Source organism: Bombina bombina, chromosome 4 (genome assembly GCF_027579735.1).
Source record: "Bombina bombina isolate aBomBom1 chromosome 4, aBomBom1.pri, whole genome shotgun sequence".
NCBI classification, from domain to species: domain Eukaryota; kingdom Metazoa; phylum Chordata; class Amphibia; order Anura; family Bombinatoridae; genus Bombina; species Bombina bombina.
The window spans coordinates 345,389,575-345,413,974 of record NC_069502.1 but is presented as its reverse complement, the minus strand read 5'-3'; the positions used below and the strand labels follow the sequence as shown (position 1 = coordinate 345,413,974).

The following is a 24,400-nucleotide window of genomic DNA, read 5'->3' as shown; positions in this document are numbered from 1 at the left end:
AAGTTTAAAAACAGGCTTAATTCTAACTAAAGCCTGACAAAAAGACAGAACGTCTGGGACAACTGCCAGACGCTTGTGGAACAGAATAGACAAAGCAGATATCTGTCCCTTTAAGGAAATAGCAGACAATTCTTTCTCCAATCCTTCTTGGAGAAAAGACAAAATCCTAGGAATCCTGATCTTACTCCATGAGTAGCCTTTGGATTCACACCAAAAAACAGAATTTATGCTTACCTGATAAATTACTTTCTCCAACGGTGTGTGTCCGGTCCAAGGCGTCATCCATAACTTGTGGGAATATCTCTTCCCCAACAGGAAATGGCAAAGAGTACAGCAAAAGCTGTCCATATAGTCCCTTCTAGACTCCGCCCACCCCAGTCATTCGACCGACGGACAGGAGAAAAACAGGAGAAACTATAGGGTGCCGTGGTGACTGTAGTTAAAGAAATAAATTCATCAAACCTGATTAAAAAACCAGGGCGGGCCGTGGACCGGACACACCGTTGGAGAAAGTAATTTATCAGGTAAGCATAAATTCTGTTTTCTCCAACATTGGTGTGTCCGGTCCACGGCGTCATCCATAACTTGTGGGAACCAATACCAAAGCTTTAGGACACGGATGAAGGGAGGGAGCCAATCAGGTTGCCTAAACGGAAGGCACCACAGCTTGCAAAACCTTTCTCCCAAAAATAGCCTCCGAAGAAGCAAAAGTATCAAATTTGTAGAATTTGGCAAAAGTGTGCAGGGAAGACCAAGTCGCTGCCTTACATATCTGATCAACAGAAGCCTCGTTCTTGAAGGCCCAAGTGGAAGCCACAGCCCTAGTAGAGTGAGCTGTGATGCGTTCAGGAGGCTGCCGTCCGGCAGTCTCGTAAGCCAATCGGATGATGCTTTTCAGCCAAAAGGAAAGAGAGGTAGCAGTAGCTTTTTGACCTCTCCTCTTGCCAGAATAAACGACAAACAGAGAAGACGTTTGTCTGAAATCCTTTGTTGCTTCTAAATAGAACTTTAAAGCACGAACTACATCTAGATTGTGTAACAAACGTTCCTTCTTTGAAACTGGATTCGGACACAAAGAAGGCACAACTATTTCCTGGTTAATATTCTTGTTGGAAACAACCTTTGGAAGGAAACCAGGTTTAGTACGCAAAACAACCTTATCTGAATGGAACACCAGATAGGGCGGATTACACTGCAGAGCAGATAACTCAAACTCTTCTAGCAGAAGAAATAGCAACCAAAAACAGAACTTTTCAAGATAACAACTTGATATCTATGGAATGTAGAGGTTCAAACGGAACCCCTTGAAGAACTGAAAGAACTAAATTCAGACTCCAGGGAGGAGTCAAAGGTCTGTAAACGGGCTTGATCCTGACCAAAGCCTGAACAAAAGCTTGAACATCAGGCACAGCTGCCAGTCGTTTGTGTAATAAGACAGATAAAGCAGAAATCTGTCCCTTTAGAGAACTCGCTGATAATCCCTTATCCAAACCTTCTTGGAGAAAAGAAAGGATCCTAGGAAATTTGATCTTACTCCATTAGAATCCCTTGGATTCACACCAACAGATATATCTTTTCCATATTTTATGGTAAATCTTCCTAGTTACAGGTTTTCTGGCTTGTATCAGAGTATCTATTACAGAATCCGAAAACCCACGCTTAGATAAAATCAAGCATTCAATTTCCAAGCCGTTAGCTGAAGGGAAACTAGATTTGGATGTACTAGAAGATCCTGTCTCAAAGGTAGCTTCCATGGTGGAGCCGATGACATATTCACCAGGTCTGCATACCAAGTCCTGCGTGGCCACGCAGGAGCTATCAAGATCACCGAGGCCCTCTCCTGCTTGATCCTGGCTACCAGCCTGGGAATGAGAGGAAACGGTGGAAACACATAAGCTAGGTTGAAGGTCCAAGGCGCTACTAATGCATCCACTAGAGTCGCCGTGGGATCCCTGGATCTGGACCCGTAGCAAGGAACCTTGAAGTTCTGACGAGACGCCATCAGATCCATATCTGGAATGCCCCATAATTGAGTCAACTGGGCAAAGATCTCCGGGTGGAGTTCCCACTCCCCCGGATGGAATGTCTGACGACTCAGATAATCCGCCTCCCAGTTTTCCACTCCTGGGATGTGGATCGCAGATAGGTGGCAGGAGTGATCCTCCGCCCATTTTATGATTTTGGTCACTTCTCTCATCGCCAGGGAACTCCTTGTTCCCCCCTGATGATTGATGTAAGCAACAGTCATGTTGTCTGATTGAAATCTTATGAATCTGGCCTTTGCTAGTTGAGGCCAAGCCTTGAGAGCATTGAATATCGCTCTCAGTTCCAGAATGTTTATCGGGAGAAGGGACTCTTCCCGAGAGCTTTCATTTCAGGGAGCTTTCATTTCAGGGAGTTCCAGACCGCGCCCCAGCCCACTAGACTGGCGTCGGCTATGACGATGACCCACTGTGGTCTGCGGAAGCTCATTCCCTGGGACAGGTGATCCTGGGTTAGCCACCAACGGAGTGAGTCTCTGGTCTCCTGATCTACTTGAATCACTGGAGACAAGTCTGTATAGTCCGCATTCCACTGTTTCAGCATGCACAGTTGTAATGGTCTTAGATGAATTTGCGCAAAAGGAACTATGTCCATTGCTGCAACCATCAACCCTACTACTTCCATGCACTGAGCTATGGAAGGACGTGGAACAGAATGAAGAAGTTGACAAGCGCTTAGAAGTTTTGACTTTCTGACATCTTTCAGGAAAATCCTCATTTCTAAAGAATCTATTATTGTCCCCAAGAAAGGAACTCTTGTCGACGGAGACAGGGAACTTTTTTCTATGTTCACTTTCCATCCGTGAGATCTGAGAAAGGCCAGAACGATGTCTGTGTGAGCCTTTGCCTTTGAAAGAGACGACGCTTGTATCAGAATGTCGTCCAAGTAAGGTGCCACTGCAACGCCCCTTGGTCTTAGAACCGCTAGAAGGGACCCGAGTACCTTTGTGAAAATCCATGGAGCAGTGGCTAGCCCGAATGGGAGAGCCACAAACTGGTAATGTTTGTCCAGAAAGGCGAACCTTAGGAACTGATGATGATCTTTGTGGATAGGAATATGTAGATACGCATCCTTTAGATCCAAGGTAGTCATAAATTGACCCTCCTGGATTGTAGGTAAAATCGTTCGAATGGTTTCCATTTTGAACGATGGCACTCTGAGAAATTTGTTTAGGATCTTTAAATCCAGAAATGGTCTGAAGGTTCCCTCTTTTTTGGGAACCACAAACAGATTTGAGTAAAACCCCATTCCTTGTTCCACGGTTGGAACTGGGTGTATCACTCCCATTTTTAGCAGGTCTTCTACACAATGTAAGAATGCCTGTCTCTTTATTTGGTTTGAAGATAAGTGAGACATGTGGAACCTTCCCCTTGGGGGTAGTTCCTTGAATTCCAGAAGATAACCCTGAGAAACTATTTCTAGTGCCCAGGGATCCTGAACATCTCTTGCCCAAGCCTGAGCAAAGAGAGAGAGAGTCTGTCCCCTACTATATCCGGTCCCGGATCGGGGGCTGCTCCTTCATGCTGTTTTGGTAGCAGCAGCAGGCTTCTTAACAGGGGGACAAATCTGTGTAATCCCCGTTCCTCTGACTGAGCATGCATAGTTGCAGTGGTCTGAAATGTAGACGTGCAAAAGGTACTATGTCCCTTGCCGCTACCATTAAGCCGATTTCATTCATGTACTGAGCCACCGAAGGGCGCGGATGGGATGAAAAACACGGCAGAAGTTTAGAAACTTTGACAACCTGGACTCCGTCAGGTAAATTTTCATTTCTACAGAAACTATCAGAGTCCCTAGGAGGGAAACCCTTGAGATTGGGGATAGAGAACTCTTTCCTTGTTCACTTTCCACCCATGTGATCTCAGAAATGCCAGTACTACGTCCGTATGAGACTTGGCAATTTGGATGTTTGACGCCTGTATCAGGATGTTGTCTAAATAAGGGGCCACTTCTATGCCCCGCGGCCTAAGGACCGCAAAAGCGACCCCAGAACCTCCATAAAGATTCTTGGGGCTGTAGATATCCCAAAGGAAAAAGCTTCAACTGGTAATGCCTGTCTAGAAAGGCAAACCTGAAAAACTATGGTGATCTGTATGCATCACAATGTGAGGATAAGCATCCTTCAAATCCATTGTAGTCCTCTATTGACTCTCCTGGATCATAGTTAAGATGGTACGAATAGTTTCCATCTTAAATGACGGAATTCTGAGGAATTTGTTTAAGATCTTTAGATCCAAAATAGGTCTGAAGGTCCCCTCTCCTTGGGAACCACAAACAGATTTGAGTAAAACTCTGTCCCTGTTCCTCTCTTGGAACTGGATGGATCTCGTACACAATGTAAGAATGCCTCCTTCTTTATCTGGTTTGCAGATAATTGTGAAAGGCGAAATCTCCCCTTTTTTGGGGGGGAATCTTTGAAATCCAGAAGATATCTCTGGGATATAAATTCCAATGCCTAGGGATCCTGGGCATCTCTTGCCCACGCCTGGGCGAAGAATGAAAGTCTGCCCCCTATAGGATCCGTTACAGGATAGGGGTCCGTTCCTTCATGCTGCCTTAGAGGCAGCAGCAGGCTCCTTGGCCTGCTTATCTTTGTTCCAGGTCCGATTGTCTCCAGACCGCCTTGGACTGAGCAAAAATTCCCTCTTGTTTTGCCTTAGAGGAAGTGGATGCCACACCTGCCCTGAAGTTTTAAAAGGCACGAAAATTAGACCTTTTTTGGCCCTTGATTTGGACCTATCCTGAGGAAGGGCATTACCTTTTCCTCCAGTGATATAAGCAATAATCTCCTTCAAACCAGGCCCGATAGGGTCTGCCCCTTGAAGGGAAGTTAAATAGCTTATTTATTAAAGTCACGACAGCTGACCATAATATAAGCCATAGCGCTTTGCGCGCCAGTATAGTAAAAAACAGAATTCTTAGCCGTTAGTCTAGTCAAATGAACAAAGGCATCAGAAAACAAAGGAATTGGCTAGCATAAGCTTGTCAAATATATTCATCCAATGGAGTCGCTAACTGTAAAGCCTCATCAAGAGACTCAACCCAGAACGCCGCAGCAGCAGTGACAGAAGCAATGTATGCAAGGGGCTGCAGGATAAAACCCTGTTGAATAAACATTTTTTATCCATTGGATCTAAAAAGCACAACTGTCCTCGCCAGAGGTAGTGGTACGCTTAGCTAGAGTAGAAACTCTTCTCTCCACCTTAGGAACTGTCTGCCAGAAGTCCCGTGTGGCGGTAACTATTAGAAAACATTCTTCTAAAAAATAGGAGGGGAAGAGAACGGCACACCTGGTCTATCCCATTCCTCATTAAAAATTTTTTAGTAAACCTCTTTAGGTATTGGAAAAACATCAGTACACACCGACACTGCATATTATTTATCCAGTCTACACAATTTCTCTGGCCCTGCGATTGTACACATTCATTTAGAGCAGCCAAAGCCTCCCTGAGCGACAAGTGGAGGTTCTCAAGCATAAATTTTAAATGTAGAAATATCAGAATCAGGTTAAATCATCTTCCCGGAGTCAAAAAAAATCACCCACAGACTAAGCATATTGTGAGGTAGTATCATACATGGTTCTTAAAGCGTCTGTATGCTCTGTATCTACCCCCAGAGCTATCTGCTTTCCTTTAATTTCAGGTAGTCTGACTAATACTGCTGCCAGAGTATTATTCACCACCTTTGCCATTTTTTGTAAAATAAACGCTATGGGCGCCCTTGATGTACTTGGCGCCATTTGAACGTGAGTCCCTGAAGCGGGAGTGAAAAGGTCTGACACGTGGGGAGAGTTAGTCGGCATAACTTTCCCCTCGACAGAATCCCCATGCAAAATAAACACTATGGGTGCCCTTGATGTACTTGGCGCCATTTGAGCGTGAGTCCTTAAAGCGGGAGTCAAAAGGTCTGACACGTGGGGAGAGTTAGTCGGCATAACTACCCCCACGACAGAATCCTCTGGTGATAATGTTTTTAAAGACAAAAAAACATAATTTATGCTTACCTGATAAATTTATTTCTCTTGTAGTGTCGTCAGTCCACGGGTCATCCATTACTTATGGAATATATCTCTTCCAAACAGGAAGCTGCAAGAGGATCACCCAAGCAGAGCTGCTATATAGCTCCTCCCCTCACATGTCATATTCAGTCATTCGACCAAAACCAGACGAGAAAGGAGAAACCATAGGGTGCAGTGGTGACTGGAGTTTAATTAAAATTTAGATCTGCCTTAAAGACAGAGCGGGCCGTGGACTGACTACACTACAAGAGAAATAAATTTATCAGGTAAGCATAAATTATGTTTTCTCTTGTTAAGTGTAGTCAGTCCACGGGTCATCCATTACTTATGGAATACCAATACCAAAGCTAAAGTACACGGATGAAGGGAGGGTCAAGGCAGGAACATTAAACTGAAGGAACCACTGCCTGAAGTACCTTTCTCCCAAAAATAGCCTCCGAAGAAGCAAAAGTGTCAAATTTGCAAAATTTTTAAAAAGTGTGAAGTGAAGACCAAGTTGCAGCCTTGCAAATCTGTTCAACAGAGGCCTCATTTTTAAAGGCCCAGGTGGAAGCCACAGCTCTAGTAGAATGAGCTGTAATCCTTTCAGGAGGCTGCTGTCCAGCAGTCTCATAGGCTAAACGTATTATGCTACGAAGCCAAAAAGAGAGAGAGGTAGCCGAAGCCTTTTGACCTCTTCTCTGTCCAGAGTAAACGACAAACAGGGAAGAAGTTTGACGAAAATCTTTAGTTGCCTGCAAATAGAACTTCAGGGCACGGACTACGTCCAGATTATGCAAAAGTCGTTCCTTCTTTGAAGAAGGGTTAGGACACAGTGATGGAACAACAATCTCTTGATTGATATTCCTGTTAGTAACTACCTTAGGTAAGAACCCAGGTTTAGTACGCAGAACTACCTTGTCTGAATGAAAGATCAGATAAGGAGAATCACAATGTAAGGCAGATAACTCAGAGACTCTTCGAGCCGAGGAAATAGCCATCAAAAACAGAACCTTCCAGGATAACAGCTTGATATCAATGGAATGAAGGGGTTCAAATGGAACGCCTTGAAGAACGTTAAGAACTAAGTTTAAGCTCCACGGCGGAGCAACAGTCTTAAACACAGGCTTAATCCTAGCTAAAGCCTGACAAAAAGCCTGAACGTCTGGAACTTCAGCCAGACGTTTGTGTAGAAGAATAGACAGAGCAGAAATCTGTCCCTTTAAAGAACTAGCAGATAAGCCCTTTTCTAAACCCTCTTGTAGAAAGGACAATATCCAAGGAATCCTAACCTTACTCCATGAGTAACACTTGGATTCGCACCAATATAAATATTTACGCCATATCTTATGGTAAATTTTTCTGGTAACAGGCTTCCTAGCCTGTATTAAGGTATCAATAACCGACTCCGAGAAGCCACGCTTTGATAGAATCAAGCGTTCAATCTCCATGCAGTCAGCCTCAGAGAAATTAGATTTGGATGGTTGAAAGAACCCTGAATTAGAAGGTCCTGTCTCAGAGGCAGAGACCATGGTGGACAGGACGACATGTCCACTAGGTCTGCATACCAGGTCCTGCGTGGCCACGCAGGCGCTATCAGAATCACCGAAGCTCTCTCCTGTTTGATCTTGGCAATCAAACGAGGAAGCATCGGAAATGGTGGAAACACATAAGCCATGTTGAAGACCCAAGGGGCTGTCAGAGCATCTATCAGCACCGCTCTCGGGTCCCTGGACCTGGATCCGTAACAAGGAAGCTTGGCGTTCTGGCGAGACGCCATGAGATCCAGATCTGGTTTGCCCCAAAAATGAATCAGTTGAGCAAAGACCTCCGGATGAAGTTCCCACTCCCCCGGATGAAAAGTCTGGCGACTTAGAAAATCCGCCTCCCAGTTCTCCACGCCTGGGATGTAAATCGCTGACAGGTGGCAAGAGTGAGAGACTGCCCAGCGAATTATCTTTGAGACTTCCAACATCGCTAGGGAACTTCTGGTTCCCCCTTGATGGTTGATGTAAGCCACAGTCGTGATGTTGTCCGACTGAAATCTGATGAACCTCAGAGTTGCTAACTGAGGCCAAGCTAGGAGAGCATTGAATATTGCTCTTAATTCCAGAATATTTATTGGGAGGAGTTTCTCCTCCTGAGTCCATAATCCCTGAGCCTTCAGGGAGTTCCAGACTGCGCCCCAGCCTAGAAGGCTGGCGTCTGTTGTTACAATGGTCCAATCTGGCCTGCGAAAGGTCATCCCCTTGGACAGATGTGGCCGAGAAAGCCACCATAGAAGAGAATCTCTGGTCTCTTGATCCAGATTTAGTAGGGGGGACAAATCTGAGTAATCCCCATTCCACTGACTTAGCATGCACAATTGCAGCGGTCTGAGAAGCAGGCGCGCAAATGGTACTATGTCCATTGCCGCTACCATTAAGCCGATTACTTCCATGCACTGAGCTACTGACGGGTGTGGAATGGAATGAAGGACACGGCAAGCATTTAGAAGTTTTGATAACCTGGCCTCTGTCAGGTAAATTTTCATCTCTACAGAATCTATAAGAATCCCTAGAAAGGAAACCCTTGTAAGTGGTAATAGAGAACTCTTTTCCACGTTCACCTTCCACCCATGCGACCTCAGAAATGCCAGAACTATCTCTGTATGAGACTTGGCAGTTTGAAAACTTGACGCTTGTATCAGAATGTCGTCTAGGTACGGAGTCACCGCTATGCCTCGCGGTCTTAGTACCGCCAGAAGTGAGCCCAGAACTTTTGTAAAGATTCTTGGAGCCGTAGCTAATCCGAAGGGAAAAGCTACAAACTGGTAATGCCTGTCTAGGAAGGCAAATCTTAGGTACCGATAATGATCCTTGTGAATCGGTATGTGAAGGTAGGCATCCTTTAAGTCCACTGTGGTCATGTACTGACCCTCTTGGATCATGGGAAGGATGGTTCGAATAGTTTCCATTTTGAATGATGGAACTCTTAGGAATTTGTTTAGGATTTTTAAGTCCAAGATTGGTCTGAAGGTTCCCTCTTTCTTGGGAACCACAAATAGAAATGAATAGAATCCTTGCCCGTGTTCCGTCCGCGGAACTGGGTGGATCACCCCCATTAGTAAGAGGTCTTGTACACAGCGTAGAAACGCCTCTTTCTTTATTTGGTTTGCTGATAACCTTGAAAGATGAAATCTCCCTCGTGGAGGAGATGTTTTCAAGTCCAGGAGATATCCCTGAGATATGATCTCCAACGCCCAGGGATCCTGGACATCTCTTGCCCAAGCCTGGGCGAAGAGAGAAAGTCTGCCCCCCACTAGATCCGTTTCCGGATAGGGGGCCCTCTCTTCATGCTGTCTTAGGGGCAGCAGCAGGTTTCTTGGCCTGCTTGCCCTTGTTCCAGGACTGGTTAACTTTCCAGCCCTGCCTGTAACGAGCAACAGCTCCTTCCTGTTTTGGAGCGGAGGAAGTTGATGCTGCTCCTGCCTTGAAGTTACGAAAGGCACGAAAATTAGACTGTTTGGCCTTTGATTTGGCCCTGTCCTGAGGTAGAGCATGGCCCTTACCTCCCGTAATGTCAGCTATAATTTCTTTCAAGCCGGGCCCGAATAAGGTCTGCCCTTTGAAAGGAATATTAAGCAATTTAGATTTAGAAGTCACGTCAGCTGACCAGGATTTAAGCCATAGCGATCTGCGCGCTTGGATGGCGAATCCGGAGTTCTTAGCCGTATGTTTGGTTAAATGTACGACGGCATCAGAAACAAATGCGTTAGCTAGCTTAAGTGCTTTAAGCTTGTTCATAATTTCATCCAATGGAGAAGTGCGAATGGCCTCTACCAGAGACTCAAACCAGAATGCCGCCGCAGCAGTGACAGGCGCAATGCATGCAAGGGGCTGTAAGATAAAACCTTGTTGAACAAACATTTTCTTAAGGTAACCCTCTAATTTCTTATCCATTGGATCTGAAAAGGCACAACTATCCTCCACCGGGATAGTGGTACGCTTAGCTAAAGTAGAAACTGCTCCCTCCACCTTAGGGACCGTCTGCCATAAGTCTTGTGTGGTGGCATCTATAGGAAACATTTTCCTAAATATGGGAGGAGGGGAAAAAGGAACACCAGGTCTATCCCACTCCTTGCTAATAATCTCTGTAAGCCTTTTAGGTATAGGAAACACGTCAGTACACACCGGTACCGCATAGTATCTATCCAACCTACATTATTTTTCTGGAATTGCAACCGTGTTACAATCATTCAGAGCCGCTAATACCTCCCCTAGCAATATGCGGAGGTTCTCAAGCTTAAATTTAAAATTAGAAATCTCTGAATCCAGTCTCCCTGGATCAGATCCGTCACCCACAGAATGAAGCTCTCCGTCTTCATGTTCTGCAAACTGTGACGCAGTATCTGACATGGCTCTCACCTCATCCGCGCGCTCTGTCCTTAACCCAGAGCTATCGCGCTTGCCTCTTAATTCTGGCAATTTAGATCATACTTCTGTCATAACAGTAGCCATGTCTTGCAAAGTGATTTGTAAGGGCCTCCCTGATGTACTTGGCGCCACAAAATCACGCACCTCCTGAGCGGGAGGCGAAGGTACTGACACGTGAGGAGAGTTAGTCGGCATAACTTCCCCCTCGTTGTCTGGTGATAATTTCTTTACATGTAAAGATTGACTTTTATTTAAAGTAACATCAATGCAATTAGTACACAAATTTCTATTGGGCTCCACATTGGCATTTAAACATAGTGAACAAAGAGATTCATCTGTGTCAGACATGTTTAAACAGACTAGCAATGAGACTAGCAAGCTTGGAAATACTTTTCTAAATAAATTTAAAAGCAATATAAAAAACGCTACTGTGCCTTTAAGAAGCACAAAAAGCTGTCACAGTTGAAATAACAATGAACCAAAATAGTTATAGCAACCAATTTTTCACAGTAAATGTATTAAGTTAGCAAAGGATTGCACCCACCAGCAAATGGATGATTAACCCCTTAATACCCAAAAACGGATAACAATTTAATAATTAACGTTTTTATCACAGTCAAAACACACTGTCACAGGTCTGCTGTGACTGATTACCTCCCTCAAAATGAATTCTGAAGACCCCTGAGCTCTCTAGAGACTATCTGGATCATGGAGGATGAAGTAGACAGATTGTATGTGCGTTTTTGATAGTGGTTGGACTGATACTAAGGCGGGAATAGTGCACACCTTATAAAACTTTATCCCAATGTTTTATACAAATTAGCTGCGGTGATGGTAGGTGGCGCAAATCAATGCTGATTCCCTGTGGTGAAGCGTTAATATCTCAATGTTTATTGTTGGTTACGTGAATTCCGTGGTGAATTCTATTAGCTATGTCTGAATTATGATAGTGTCGATTTCTATTAATATTATAGATTTCTATTAATAATATACTCCTTATATAAATATAAATAAAATAAAAAATGCCTTAAGTTGGATTATAAAAAACAATTTATTTTCACAAATGTTTAAAATGTATACACTTTATGTGCTATTGACACCGGTGTCTATGGTTACTATAAAAGATACTAAAATTGGACAAGCTAAAAATAAAACAAAATACAATTTCAAGTTAAAATGATATAGTTTCAAGTTTACAATGATACTTTTACGTTGAGTATTTTTGTTACACTTTGCTAATTTCCACAGTGTGGCCTAATTTCAACGGTATGTTACAATATTATTGACATTCATATGCTTTAGCAGTGGACTGTTATTAGTCACAGTCTTTTGACGAACTGACCTTACAGTATTGGCCAGGTATATGTGATAGTACACTATATTCTAGTAGTGCTGGTTGTACTGTTTTAACAGTGCTCTAAAGTACCTTGAAATGTATCCGTCTGTTGTTGCTGTATCCGTTGGGGAATGTTGCGGTTAAATATATGCCGCTACTTGGTTCCCTTCAGTGTGTCTGTTTAATGACACGTTATAAGTATACTGCGGTTAAATAAATGCCGCTGCTTGAGATGACTGGGTTCGATGGGTGAGTGGAGATGTTAAATCTCTCAGGCGGTTAAATATATGCCGCTGCGGTGACTTTGTTGCAGTATAAGCTCTACCTGCAATAAAAAAGTGTGGATGTTGTTATACCCACTGACGTGAGTGTTTCTGGGGTTTTTCGTGACCGCTTGAAGTGTTGTCGGTCAGTGACCGATCAGGTTCTTCAAGGGTGATGGTTCCTGATATTTTGTTCGTCGGGTGTGATATCTTTATCGCTTCAGTTGTTGAGACTTCTGCTTCCGTTTACCGTCGGTCAGTGACCGATCTGCCTGTTGTGCTTGGATGTTTAGATGGAAGCGCTCTTCTTGTGTCCTGTGGTCTTGCAAATCTGTGTGAGGTTGCTCGGGTATCAACGCGTTTCGGCTTCAAAGCCTTTCTCAAGATACCAGATAGGTGGATTGGCCTGCTATTTATACCTGTTTCGGTTAACTGTTAAACTGCCAGTATGGTGTCATTCCAGTTTTCACTTTGGTTAGTTCGTGATTTCGTGGATGTTAGCATTCAACATGACTTATTTTTCTTACGTGCTTCTTACTTTCTGATGTTCTTGTTTTACATAATTATTGTTTTACATATTTAAGCTTTATCGTTTGTAAATAATCATTTTTTATTTTGCATATTATTGCAACAAGGCTATAAGGAGTATGTATTAATCATATAGCAAAATTTAACAGAATTTAATAATATAACAAAATTTAATTTTGGGTATTTTTCTTAAATTTATATTAGTCGTATGTGAATGTTCATTTATTATTGTTTTTTGTTGTGCAAATTGGGATTGTGTTGTTACGTTACCCTGATATTGCGCTAATTCGCATTTAGGTTTTAGAACCATAATTGGCTAGACCAGATTATAGGTGAAATCAATATGCAATTTATAATATCGATATTGCTTGGAAATTGATCGGGGTTTACTTTATTTTCTACTATAGGTTTTATATACCCTATTTTTGTAGGTTGGAGTTGCCATACATATAAATTTGAATTTCCAAGTTTGTTACTTTTTATACATCGTTGACGGATTTAAACATGTGTGTATTTCTAAAAAGATAGAGATATTGAGGACTACAAAAGACAAATAGATAATACCAATGAAGACACACCACCCAATCACAGATTACTCTTTAGTAATAAAAAATTCACTAATGAACCTGACACAGGGAACATGCAGGTTGAACAACAAAACACAGGAAAGACCTTAAATCAAACACGTAACGATAGCAACCATAACTATCAAAGATACCACAATCATAACAAAGGAAATTACATTAACAGATTTCAAAGACCAAGTAACCATTATAACCAACACAGAAACTGGGACAATGATAGAGATAGAAATTACAGACGTGACAACTACACTTATAATGAATATAAACTTAGTAATAGAGAATTACTTGGAAAAAGGGACACAGGACATTCACACAAGGAAGACACTAGATACAACACGAAAGAGGAATATACACCAGAACACAGAAACTATATACAGAATGATTACCAATATTCAAACTATTTCCAAAATTCAAATAGAAATCACCACTACAGAAACAAATATAGAGATGCGAATGAATACTATTACAATAGAAATGAACAGTATAGAGGTGATAACAGAGACTCACGTTTTAACAATTATGAACACTACCAAGATGACAATAGAGTTTCACATTTTCAAAATTATAGAAACTATGAGAAACGAAGATTTGACAACCACAATTATGATAATTACAATCACAATCAAACTTGGAGAAATCAAAATAAAGAACAAGCAGATAGGGAAACACCAAAGGAAAGTTTTAAAAGACCACAATCACCAAAAACTAAAGATAATTTTAAAAAACAGAGCACCACCACACATCCACCAGAAAGAAATTTAGAACACCAGAACAGATACAGTGCACTAAGTCATGAAGAAGAAGCCAGAACCCCCACTACATCCACAAAAGCAATAAACCACAGATCTTTTTTAGAAGAAGGCCCAAACCAAACACACGACCCACCGAAAGGAAAAAGAAGATTAGAGGAAACAGAGGAAGGGGAGGGAGACTCAAAAAAAGCAACGAAGAAATCCAAATAGAACCTAAAGGTATCTTTAATCTGAGTAAATTAACACTTAATGACAAACAAAAAACAATACTCAACAAAGGTCTATCATTTGCCCCGTCCTGTAAACTCAACAAATTTGAAACATTGATAAACGTGAATCAATTCACAAGAAAACTAGCCTTAAAAAAGTATTTTTTGAGAAACCCTCTGGAAAATAACAGTAACTACACATCAGAATATATTCACACTAATTTCAAACAAAAATCCAATTTTAATCCCACTCAAGAAAAAGGTAGCATGATTGAGACATTTGAAAAAAAGGTAAAAGAGGATATCGAAAAACTAGAAGATAATAAAGAGCTCAAATGGAATTTAAGTAAAAAAGAAAATGAGGTTCTAAAAGAGCTTAAAGAGAACAAAAACATCACTATAAAACAGGCCGATAAAGGGGGAGGAGTTGTCATTATGGACACAGAAAATTACCTTAAAGAAGCAGAAAGATTATTAGGGGACAAAACAACATACAATAAATTAACAGGTAACCCTATTGAGCAAATGAAAAAGAATTTAGATAAAATGATCTTCTCAGCTAAAGACAAAGGCATAATAAACAAACAAGAACTCAATTTTATTCTGACAGAACATCCCAGAACCCCAGTTTTCTATTTCCTACCGAAAATCCACAAGGATTTAACAAACCCCCCAGGACGTCCCATAATATCCGGAATAAATTCACTGACATCAAACCTATCTCAATACACAGACTTCTTTCTTCAAAAATATGTAAAAAACATACCCTCCCATTTAAGAGACACTAAGCATTTCCTGAATTTAATTGACCATATAGATTGGAAAGAAAATTACATCTTAGTTACTTGCGATGTAAGTAGCTTATACACTTGCATAGACCATACAAAAGGCTTAGAAGCCACAAATTCCTTTTTAACAAAAGACAGTGATATGAAAAGACCCCAAAAAGAATTTATATTACAATGTATGGAATTTATACTTAAAAACAATTATTTTTCTTTCAATGGTAATCATTATATACAAAAAAGAGGAACAGCTATGGGCACGAGATTCGCACCCAGTTATGCCAATTTATTTGTAGGACATTTTGAAGAGCAATTTTTATCTGACACTCCTTGGGGTGCGAATCTCGTGCTCTACAAACGGTTCATAGATGACATATTCATAATTTGGAGAGGAGATGAGGAACTATTGGAGGAGTTCATACTAGACTTCAACAATAACGACTTCGGTCTAAAATTTACACATGAACATAACAAAACTAAAATCAGCTTTCTAGACATAGAGATAGCCATAATAAATAATGAGATCACCACCACAACTTTTTTTAAAAAAGTAGATGCAAATAGCTACATTGACTATAAAAGCTGCCACCACACAAAATGGAAAAATAATATACCTAAAGGACAGTATTCGAGAATAAGAAGGAACTGTACCAAAGTAACTGACTATGACACACAAGCTGAAATTTTAGACAAAAGATTTGCCGAAAAACATAATTTATGTAAGAACTTACCTGATAAATTCATTTCTTTCATATTAACAAGAGTCCATGAGCTAGTGACGTATGGGATATACATTCCTACCAGGAGGGGCAAAGTTTCCCAAACCTTAAAATGCCTATAAATACACCCCTCACCACACCCACAAATCAGTTTAACGAATAGCCAAGAAGTGGGGTGATAAGAAAAAGTGCGAAGCATATAAAATAAGGAATTGGAATAATTGTGCTTTATACAAAAAAATCATAACCACCACAAAAAAGGGTGGGCCTCATGGACTCTTGTTAATATGAAAGAAATGAATTTATCAGGTAAGTTCTTACATAAATTATGTTTTCTTTCATGTAATTAACAAGAGTCCATGAGCTAGTGACGTATGGGATAATGACTACCCAAGATGTGGATCTTTCCACACAAGAGTCACTAGAGAGGGAGGGATAAAATAAAGACAGCCAATTCCTGCTGAAAATAATCCACACCCAAAATAAAGTTTAACAAAAAACATAAGCAGAAGATTCAAACTGAAACCGCTGCCTGAAGAACTTTTCTACCAAAAACTGCTTCAGAAGAAGAAAATACATCAAAATGGTAGAATTTAGTAAAAGTATGCAAAGAAGACCAAGTTGCTGCTTTGCAGATCTGGTCAACCGAAGCTTCATTCCTAAACGCCCAGGAAGTAGATACTGACCTAGTAGAATGAGCTGTAATTCTTTGAGGCGGAGTTTTACCCGACTCAACATAGGCAAGATGAATTAAAGATTTCAACCAAGATGCCAAAGAAATGGCAGAAGCTTTCTGGCCTTTCCTAGAACCGGAAAAGATAACAAATAGACTAGAAGTCTTACGGAAAGATTTCGTAGCTTCAACATAATATTTCAAAGCTCTAACAACATCCAAAGAATGCAATGATTTCTCCTTAGAATTCTTAGGATTAGGACATAATGAAGGAACCACAATTTCTCTACTAATGTTGTTGGAATTCACAACTTTAGGTAAAAATTCAAAAGAAGTTCGCAACACCGCCTTATCCTGATGAAAAATCAGAAAAGGAGACTCACACGAAAGAGCAGATAATTCAGAAACTCTTCTAGCAGAAGAGATGGCCAAAAGGAACAAAACTTTCCAAGAAAGTAATTTAATGTCCAATGAATGCATAGGTTCAAACGGAGGAGCTTGAAGAGCTCCCAGAACCAAATTCAAACTCCAAGGAGGAGAAATTGACTTAATGACAGGTTTTATACGAACCAAAGCTTGTACAAAACAATGAATATCAGGAAGAATAGCAATCTTTCTGTGAAAAAGAACAGAAAGAGCAGAGATTTGTCCTTTCAAAGAACTTGCGGACAAACCCTTATCCAAACCATCCTGAAGAAATTGTAAAATTCTCGGTATTCTAAAAGAATGCCAAGAAAAATGATGAGAAAGACACCATGAAATATAAGTCTTCCAGACTCTATAATATATCTCTCGAGATACAGATTTACGAGCCTGTAACATAGTATTAATCACGGAGTCAGAGAAACCTCTACGACCAAGAATCAAGCGTTCAATCTCCATACCTTTAAATTTAAGGATTTCAGATCCGGATGGAAAAAAGGACCTTGTGACAGAAGGTCTGGTCTTAACGGAAGAGTCCATGGCTGGCAAGATGCCATCCGGACAAGATCCGCATACCAAAACCTGTGAGGCCATGCCGGAGCTATTAGCAGAACAAACGAGCATTCCCTCAGAATCTTGGAGATTACTCTTGGAAGAAGAACTAGAGGCGGAAAGATATAGGCAGGATGATACTTCCAAGGAAGTGATAATGCATCCACTGCCTCCGCCTGAGGATCCCGGGATCTGGACAGATACCTGGGAAGTTTCTTGTTTAGATGAGAGGCCATCAGATCTATCTCTGGGAGCCCCCACAATTGAACAATCTGAAGAAATACCTCTGGGTGAAGAGACCATTCGCCCGGATGCAACGTTTGGCGACTGAGATAATCCGCTTCCCAATTGTCTACACCTGGGATATGAACCGCAGAGATTAGACAGGAGCTGGATTCCGCCCAAACCAAAATTCGAGATACTTCTTTCATAGCCAGAGGACTGTGAGTCCCTCCTTGATGATTGATGTATGCCACAGTTGTGACATTGTCTGTCTGAAAACAAATGAACGATTCTCTCTTCAGAAGAGGCCAAAACTGAAGAGCTCTGAAAATTGCACGGAGTTCCAAAATATTGATCGGTAATCTCACCTCCTGAGATTCCCAAACTCCTTGTGCCGTCAGAGATCCCCACACAGCTCCCCAACCTGTGAGACTTGCATCTGTTGAAATTACAGTCCAGGTCGGAAGAACAAAAGAAGCCCCCTGAATTAAACGATGGTGATTTGTCCACCACGTTAGAGAGTGTCGAACAATCGGTTTTAAAGATATTAATTGAGATATCTTCGTGTAATCCCTGCACCATTGGTTCAGCATACAGAGCTGAAGAGGTCGCATGTGAAAACGAGCAAAGGGGATCGCGTCCGATGCAGCAGTCATAAGACCTAGAATTTCCATGCATAAGGCTACCGAAGGGAATGATTGTGACTGAAGGTTTCGACAAGCTGTAATCAATTTTAGACGTCTCTTGTCTGTTAAAGACAGAGTCATGGACACTGAATCTATCTGGAAACCCAGAAAGGTTACCCTTGTTTGAGGAATCAAAGAACTTTTTGGTAAATTGATCCTCCAACCATGATCTTGAAGAAACAACACAAGACGATTCGTATGAGACTCTGCTAAATGTAAAGACGGAGCAAGTACCAAGATATCGTCCAAATAAGGAAATACCACAATACCCTGTTCTCTGATTACAGACAGAAGGGCACCGAGAATCTTTGTGAAAATTCTTGGAGCTGTAGCAAGGCCAAACGGTAGAGCCACAAATTGGTAATGCTTGTCTAGAAAAGAGAATCTCAGGAACTGATAATGATCTGGATGAATCGGAATATGCAGATATGCATCCTGTAAATCTATTGTGGACATATAATTCCCTTGCTGAACAAAAGGCAATATAGTCCTTACAGTTACCATCTTGAACGTTGGTATCCTTACATAACGATTCAATAATTTTAGATCCAGAACTGGTCTGAAGGAATTCTCCTTCTTTGGTACAATGAAGAGATTTGAATAAAACCCCATCCCCTGTTCCGGAACTGGAACTGGCATAATTACTCCAGCCAACTCTAGATCTGAAACACAATTCAGAAATGCTTGAGCTTTCACTGGATTTACTGGGACATGGGAAAGAAAAAATCTCTTTGCAGGAGGTCTCATCTTGAAACCAATTCTGTACCCTTCTGAAACAATGTTCTGAATCCAAAGATTGTGAACAGATTTGATCCAAATTTCTTTGAAAAAACGTAACCTGCCCCCTACCAGCTGAACTGGAATGAGGGCCGTACCTTCATGTGAACTTAGAAGCAGGCTTTGCCTTTCTAGCAGGCTTGGATTTATTCCAGACTGGAGATGGTTTCCAAACTGAAACTGCTCCTGAGGACGAAGGATCAGGCTTTTGTTCTTTGTTGAAACGAAAGGAACGAAAACGATTGTTAGCCCTGTTTTTACCTTTAGATTTTTTATCCTGTGGTAAAAAAGTTCCTTTCCCACCAGTAACAGTTGAAATAATAGAATCCAACTGAGAACCAAATAATTTGTTTCCCTGGAAAGAAATGGAAAGTAGAGTTGATTTAGAAGCCATATCAGCATTCCAAGTCTTAAGCCATAAAGCTCTTCTGGCTAAGATAGCCAGAGACATAAATCTAACATCAACTCTAATAATATCAAAAATGGCATCACAGATGAAATTATTAGCATGCTGGAGAAGAATAATAATATCATGAGAATCACGATTTGTTACTTGTTGCGCTAGAGTTTCCAACCAAAAAGTTGAAGCTGCAGCAACATCAGCCAATGATATAGCAGGTCTAAGAAGATTACCTGAACATAGATAAGCTTTTCTTAGAAAAGATTCAATTTTTCTATCTAAAGGATCCTTAAACGAGGTACCATCTGACGTAGGAATGGTAGTACGTTTAGCAAGGGTAGAAATAGCCCCATCAACTTTAGGGATTTTGTCCCAAAATTCTAACCTGTCAGGCGGAACAGGATATAATTGCTTAAAACGTTTAGAAGGAGTAAATGAATTACCCAATTTATCCCATTCCTTAGCAATTACTGCAGAAATAGCATTAGGAACAGGAAAGACTTCTGGAATAACCGCAGGAGCTTTAAAAACCTTATCCAAACGTATAGAATTAGTATCAAGAGGACTAGAATCCTCTATTTCTAAAGCAATTAGTACTTCTTTAAGTAAAGAGCGAATAAATTCCATCTTAAATAAATATGAAGATTTATCAGCATCAATCTCTGAGACAGAATCCTCTGAACTAGAAGAGTCCAAAGAATCAGAATGATGGTGTACATTTAAAAATTCATCTGTAGAGAGAGAAGATTTAAAAGACTTTTTACGTTTACTAGAAGGAGAAATAACAGACAAAGCCTTCTTTATGGATTCAGAAACAAAATCTCTTATGTTATCAGGAACATTCTGCACCTTAGATGTTGAGGGAACTGCAACAGGCAATGGTACATCACTAAAGGAAATATTATCTGCTTTAACAAGTTTGTCATGACAATTAATACAAACAACAGCTGGAGAAATAGCTACCAAAAGTTTACAGCAGATACACTTAGCTTTGGTAGATCCAGCAGGCAGTGGGTTTCCTGTAGTATCTTCTGGCTCAGATGCAACGTGAGACATCTTGCAATATGTAAGAGAAAAAACAACATATAAAGCAAAATAAATCAAATTCCTTATAAGACAGTTTCAGGAATGGGAAAAAAATGCCAAACATCAAGCTTCTAGCAACCAGAAGCAAATGAAAATGAGACTGAAATAATGTGGAGACAAAAGCGACGCCCATATTTTTTGGCGCCAAATAAGACGCCCACATTATTTGGCGCCTAAATGCTTTTGGCGCCAAAAATGACGCCACATCCGGAACGCCGACATTTTTGGCGCAAAATAACGTCAAAAAATGACGCAACTTCCGGCGACACGTATGACGCCGGAAACGGAAATGAATTTTTGCGCCAAAAAAATCTGCGCCAAAAATGACGCAATAAAATGAAGCATTTTCAGCCCCCGCGAGCCTAACAGCTCACAGGGAAAAAAGTCAAATTTTTGAGGTAAGACAAAATATGATAATTTAAAGCATAATCCCAAATATGAAACTGACTGTCTGGAAATAAGGAAAGTTGAACATTCTGAGTCAAGGCAAATAAATGTTTGAATACATATATTTAGAACTTTATAAATAAAGTGCCCAACCATAGCTTAGAGTGTCACAGAAAATAAGACTTACTTACCCCAGGACACTCATCTACATGTTTGTAGAAAGCCAAACCAGTACTGAAACGAGAATCAGTAGAGGAAATGGTAAATATAAGAGTATATCGTCGATCTGAAAAGGGAGGTAAGAGATGAATCTCTACGACCGATAACAGAGAACCTTATGAAATAGACCCCGTAGAAGGAGATCACTGCATTCAATAGGCAATACTCTCTTCACATCCCTCTGACATTCACTGCACGCTGAGAGGAAAACCGGGCTCCAACTTGCTGCGGAGCGCATATCAACGTAGAATCTAGCACAAACTTACTTCACCACCTCCCTTGGAGGCAAAGTTTGTAAAACTGATTTGTGGGTGTGGTGAGGGGTGTATTTATAGGCATTTTAAGGTTTGGGAAACTTTGCCCCTCCTGGTAGGAATGTATATCCCATACGTCACTAGCTCATGGACTCTTGTTAATTACATGAAAGAAAGGGATATCACCCCAAGACTCTAGTAGACACAAAAAAACAAGTCAGAGCAATAGATAGAAAGGTCCTTCTGGAGGAAAAGATTAACATGAAAAAACAGGAAGATAGAGACCCCTATCACATTCCATTCATCACTGCATATTCCAGCCAACACAAACAAATAGAAAAAATCATTAAGCAACACTGGCATCTTGCAAAAAGTGACCCTATCCTGGGGAAACGACTAAAACAACATCCAGATATTATATTTCGAAAGGCTACAAATCTGAAAAATATCCTAGCACCTAGCGAGTACAAACAACAAAAAAACCACACCGCCCAACGAAACCTTAACAATGAAAGCATATCTGGTTTTTTCCCATGCCACGAGTGTAAATCTTGTAAACACAGTATCAAATCTAAATCAGTCAGATCAACTGTGACAAATAAAGAAGTAAAAATTAATGACATTATCAGATGCACGGATACCAATATCATATATCTAATAGAATGCAATTGCAAACTTCAATACTTAGGCCAAACTAGTAGAAAGTTGAAGGACAGGATGAGAGAGCACATCCTAAATATTGAAAAAGAAAGAGACAATACAAAATTATACGCACACTTTAAAACATGTCATAAAGGAAACCCAAATGAAATGCTATTTTGGGGCATTAGAAAGATTAAACCTGACAGCAGAGGAGGCAATCTAGGGAAAAAACTTCTACACCAAGAAGCCAAACTAATATTTGAAATGGGAACTCTATACCCAAAAGGTCTAAACAGTGAAATGGACCTAAACTCCATCCTGTAGTATACTCCAAACCAAATTGTATATAGACTTTCATCACACTAACAACCACATTGATATCACTTATAATCTATTAGACACACATAATGACTTGTAAGACACTCCTTAATAACCAAGACGCAAAGTCAAATAAGTAGCAGTACACCGTTATACTCTATATCAGGAGTTAATGTTGTACCCACCCAAATTTAGAGTACGTTTTTTAGAAATACACACATGTTTAAATCCGTCAACGATGTATAAAAAGTAACAAACTTGGAAATTCAAATTTATATGTATGGCAACTCCAACCTACAAAAATAGGGTATATAAAACCTATAGTAGAAAATAAAGTAAACCCCGATCAATTTCCAAGCAATATCGATATTATAAATTGCATATTGATTTCACCTATAATCTGGTCTAGCCAATTATGGTTCTAAAACCTAAATGCGAATTAGCGCAATATCAGGGTAACGTAACAACACAATCCCAATTTGCACAACAAAAAACAATAATAAATGAACATTCACATACGACTAATATAAATTTAAGAAAAATACCCAAAATTAAATTTTGTTATATTATTAAATTCTGTTAAATTTTGCTATATGATTAATACATACTCCTTATAGCCTTGTTGCAATAATATGCAAAATAAAAAATGATTATTTACAAACGATAAAGCTTAAATATGTAAAACAATAATTATGTAAAACAAGAACATCAGAAAGTAAGAAGCACGTAAGAAAAATAAGTCATGTTGAATGCTAACATCCACGAAATCACGAACTAACCAAAGTGAAAACTGGAATGACACCATACTGGCAGTTTAACAGTTAACCGAAACAGGTATAAATAGCAGGCCAATCCACCTATCTGGTATCTTGAGAAAGGCTTTGAAGCCGAAACGCGTTGATACCCGAGCAACCTCACACAGATTTGCAAGACCACAGGACACAAGAAGAGCGCTTCCATCTAAACATCCAAGCACAACAGGCAGATCGGTCACTGACCGACGGTAAACGGAAGCAGAAGTCTCAACAACTGAAGCGATAAAGATATCACACCCGACGAACAAAATATCAGGAACCATCACCCTTGAAGAACCTGATCGGTCACTGACCGACAACACTTCAAGCGGTCACGAAAAACCCCAGAAACACTCACGTCAGTGGGTATAACAACATCCACACTTTTTTATTGCAGGTAGAGCTTATACTGCAACAAAGTCACCGCAGCGGCATATATTTAACCGCCTGAGAGATTTAACATCTCCACTCACCCATCGAACCCAGTCATCTCAAGCAGCGGCATTTATTTAACCGCAGTATACTTATAACGTGTCATTAAACAGACACACTGAAGGGAACCAAGTAGCGGCATATATTTAACCGCAACATTCCCCAACGGATACAGCAACAACAGACGGATACATTTCAAGGTACTTTAGAGCACTGTTAAAACAGTACAACCAGCACTACTAGAATATAGTGTACTATCACATATACCTGGCCAATACTGTAAGGTCAGTTCGTCAAAAGACTGACTAATAACAGTCCACTGCTAAAGCATATGAATGTCAATAATATTGTAACATACCGTTGAAATTAGGCCACACTGTGGAAATTAGCAAAGTGTAACAAAAATACTCAACGTAAAAGTATCATTGTAAACTTGAAACTATATCATTTTAACTTGAAATTGTATTTTGTTTTATTTTTAGCTTGTCCAATTTTAGTATCTTTTATAGTAACCATAGACACCGGTGTCAATAGCACATAAAGTGTATACATTTTAAACATTTGTGAAAATAAATTGTTTTTTATAATCCAACTTAAGGCATTTTTTATTTTATTTATATTTATATAAGGAGTATATTATTAATAGAAATCTATAATATTAATAGAAATCGACACTATCATAATTCAGACATAGCTAATAGAATTCACCACGGAATTCACGTAACCAACAATAAACATTGAGATATTAACGCTTCACCACAGGGAATCAGCATTGATTTGCGCCACCTACCATCACCGCAGCTAAGTAGACAGATTGTGACTGAATTTTTACTGCGCAAAAAAGCGCTAAAATAGGCCCCTCCCACTCATATTACAACAGTGGGGAAGCTCAGATAACTGTTTC

The 24,400-nt window shown here is 40.3% G+C and overlaps 1 protein-coding gene across 1 annotated transcript in view; it reads right to left on the bottom strand.

Moving 5' to 3' along the window:
• Positions 1 to 24,400, bottom strand: part of SMC4 (structural maintenance of chromosomes 4) — a 459,275-nt gene that overhangs the window by 55,335 nt on the left and 379,540 nt on the right. The gene's annotated exons all lie outside the window — the stretch shown is intronic.